This window comes from Eufriesea mexicana, unplaced genomic scaffold (assembly GCF_001483705.2).
Source record: "Eufriesea mexicana isolate 0111107269 unplaced genomic scaffold, ASM148370v2 scaffold2087, whole genome shotgun sequence".
Classification (NCBI taxonomy): domain Eukaryota; kingdom Metazoa; phylum Arthropoda; class Insecta; order Hymenoptera; family Apidae; genus Eufriesea; species Eufriesea mexicana.
In genome coordinates, this window is record NW_016910162.1 from 463473 (window position 1) to 467679 (window position 4207).

The following is a 4207-nucleotide window of genomic DNA, read 5'->3' on the forward strand; positions in this document are numbered from 1 at the left end:
AATGTAATTTTATTTTGTAATATCGTGTTAATATATTTATTGTATTTATTTATTTATGTATTAAACGGTGTGACATAAAGTAAGATAAACTGAAAAGTGTACTAAAATGTGTGATAATAAATAATTATTTATTACAATACACAAAAATGCTTTAAATAAATATCATTCCTATTTTGTAATATGACAAAGTTAATTACATTTTATCGTATATCTTTTATATTATTACAAAAGCATATAAGGGGAAAAAACTTTATTTTATTGCTGACTATATTTGTACTTTTTTAATAATGTTTGTGTTATTGATGTAATTGGAGGATAAAAGCAATTTAAATATGCAATCCCATATTTAAAATCAGTTATAGAGAATTAATTTGAGCACAATCTATGGATATTATTTGCAAATTAATAAATATTTTATTAATATACTATGGATATAAGTATTACTTACATTACATCATTATACACTACTATACATTCAAAAGTGTATAATGTGGAAATAATAATATACATTTAAATGAATATTTCGAAAACACTAAAGTAATATTTTATAATTATTAATTGAAACCTTTTAATTTTAATAATGTTGCAACATCTACGAATTATTGTAATTCGATTCAGTTTTTCTATCAAGGTAATTAATTGAAATTATTCAGCAATAATTTATATACCTATTATTAAAATCACCTATTAATTCAATACGATTTTAGTTCTATGAGGAAATAAAATTTAAGGTAATAAATTCCATTTTACATTTACAGGATTTCTTAGTCCTGAATTTCTTTCAGAAAGATGTGCAAGTTTCGAATGTCTACCATTAGATGTCGCAATGCGCACCAAACTAAGAAATTAAGGCAGTTTCAAAACAGGTATTCTTAAGTCGGTAATCCTAAGGGACGAACTAATACGATGTATCATGTATTACATTTTTATATATATTTTACGTATATTTTAATATAAAAATATAAAGTATATATACAATATAAAAAATGGATATTACAACCTAAAAAAAAAGCAGATATTTTGCTATAACAGTATTAGGTATTATTTTCTGACTTACTTTTTTCTGCAATGTGTTTTTAATAGACATCAAAATTATAACGATGTAACACGTGAGAAGAGCGAAACATGGGAAATAAAGTCACGAAAATAAACCGATCTTTTTCACACGACACTATATCAGAGATACACAATGGGCGCGCTGAAATCGCTACTTTCTCCCACGTTAAAAATGCAGGAAATAGAAACACGCACGAAATAAATCGAGTGTTCTCTAATGAAAATACCGCGTCACAATACTGTTAAATTAAACAAATAAAGCACACGTGGTGTGGTCACGTGTTAGGCCTGTCCCTGCCGCTTTGTCACGTGTCGTCCGTGCAAACAGACACCATTGAATTGCGGAATCTGCAGGATGTCATTAACGATGTATTGTGCATCGAAAAGAACAGTCAAAAGATCCCACGAAGCACCCCATGGAAACAGGATCGCGTGAAAGATGAATCTCACATAGGTAAGTAGATATATTTCTCACAAGTAAACCCCTTTCATTTATACTCAATTAACAATGTTTCGACTAAAATAGAATCTGTAAGATACGCGGCGTAACACGACGATGGTTAACTGTCAACCCAAACACAGCGAGGCGAGTAAACACACGTGGTTTCGGAGGTTAAGGTTAGGTACGTCTTTTTGTTGACACGTTAAGCGTTCACTGGCGACGATGAGTATTGGTTTCTTTTTCTAGAAATAGGTGTCTCTGTAATCGACACGATCGCCAACGATAAATTAAAACACGGCAGAATGTAAATCAGCATCTAGATAGGTAAGCAAGGACCCCGTTGGGGAACCAACGGGTCTCCTTTCAAATTTATCCGGCTATCCTTTTCATCTCTAACTGCTCTTAGATTAGAAGACAGACGCTGTGGTGAAGAAAAAGACCGCGAATTCTGCGGAAAGAGAGAGAAAGAAGAGAAAAGACGGAGGATGCGCGATCGTCTCTCGAGGCCCCCAAATATCCGCGTGGGCCCTTCGGTTTCGAGGAGCACCGGTCCCTAATAACAGGGTACACCGAGGCTAAACAAACATACACGCCCCTGGCATCTCTCGTTGAAAGAACACACGAGAAGAAATGTAAAACAAAACAGGGCAAAAAAAAAGAAACAATTTAGCCACGCCACTTAAAGGATGCAAGGTGAAGTATGATAGGTACTGAAAGATTCAACAGAAAATCAAGTACATGCCTCGCTTGGCTGAGGTATACGCTGTTCGTAAATTTTAATCCGACAGATAGGAGCAAAAGGTATGGAGGATAAAAGGATCAAAGGACCAACAAAAGTTTCGATTCTGATATTTATTAAAATTATAGTGCTGTAATTTCAAGCGATATTTACTCGAACCATGGCCAGGGAAGATATATTTATCTGAAAGGAAGAATAATATGTTAAATGAGAATTTCAATGTAAATACGGTTTATAAATCGTCGATGTAAAACGGTAAGACGTAACTGCTACTCGAATTGTGAATAGCAAATATTTACTTTTACAATTCTCTTCAATCTTACAAATAATTTACTTTAAAGAAAGCAAACGTACATTGTATTCAATAATTAATTCGTTGAGTTCTTTTAATTGTTAATAATTTATTTAAATTTTTTAATAATTTGAAAATAACGAATGTAATATTAATACAATACAAAGTCACTCGGAGAAAAATTATGAGGAAAACAAAATTTTTCAGGTTATTCAAGAAAAATTCAATTCGATTAGTGCTACGTCGAAATTAAAAACAATGACCATTGTTGCTATTGTATGAAGCAAAGAAAACGTATTTAGAAGACAAGCAAAGCTATCATTATTGTTGGTAAAGGTTGGGTAAAGAGAACTGTACTCCTGACATTTCCTGTCGATTCTTCTCGTGTTACTTCACCATTTCTTAAAATGAAAGCCAAAACGTACATATAGAGCTTGAAAGGATCTTAGGCCTGCCATGTAATCAAGGAAAGTAAAGAACGAGAGAGAATGAAACGATGGTTGGCAGGCATTATATCTTGGATTTTAGTATTGTTTCTGAATAGGCCGTGCTATTGTATATGTGCACCTACGGCTTTCTCAATATCCTCGAATACATTGCTTTCTTCATTTCAGAACACCGGTATATCGTATCGATATACCTGAATTGCGACGAAGCAGAGCCACGGATACAGCGTTAAATCGATAGGCCATATTTCTTCTGGTTAAAAAAATGTTTCTAAAATATCGCATAGGCTTCTTAATCTAAATGGAAATACGTAGCGTGAAAGTTAAATGCCTTAAGGGCCGATCCATTTGTCTCTAGCACGTGCAAAAGACCGGCGAAGAGACGCGCAAAATGCGAGTGTACGAGGGTTTGAGTAAAAAGACGCGAAAAAGAAGGAGGAGATGAAGGAGAGGGAGAAGATGGAAAGGAAGAAGAGTATAAGAAAGGAGAAAGAGGAGACGAAGGTAGATGAGACAAGAGCCATTCTGGTTTGTGGGCACAGCCGCTGCCTGCAGCCCACAATTATGATAATAGCCCCTGATCCTGTGTCTTGTTAGTCCAACGTGGAGCCAGCTCCTTTTATCCATATCTTCTTATTTTCAGACTCACCCTTCTGCACCCTCTGCTTACTACAATTTCTACTTTCACCCCTTTGCATCGTTGTAAGGTCAGCCAGAGTCAGATTAATCAGATGAATTTTGTGGAAAGGATACCAACGATTTATCCCTGGAGATAACAACGTGTTTGCGTTTTACAAACATTTCATGCACGCTACCGACTAATTGTAAGAGTTTAGAATCACTGCTCTTTTCATAGTACTGTAAGATCAAAATGAAGTCGTAAAATGAAGCCAAGACGTCTCTAACAGCAATTTCAAATTCATGACAATGTTATTAAAAAGTATAAATTGAGAAATGATTCCAAATTTTCTTTCACAGGACAATGAAATTTATAATACAGAGTTGAACAATTTTTGACAATATCTGAAGATATTAAACTCAAATTTATAATCACATATATAATACTTACTAACAAAAATTAAGAAACAAATTAATAATTTGGGAATATTATATTCTTCATCCTGTGAGATGTAAGATATTATCTCTTCATCCTATCTTTAATTTTACTATACGTTTTTCAGAGGATAAAAGGTATATAAAAATTCATTAAGCGTACATGTATAGCAAGTTGT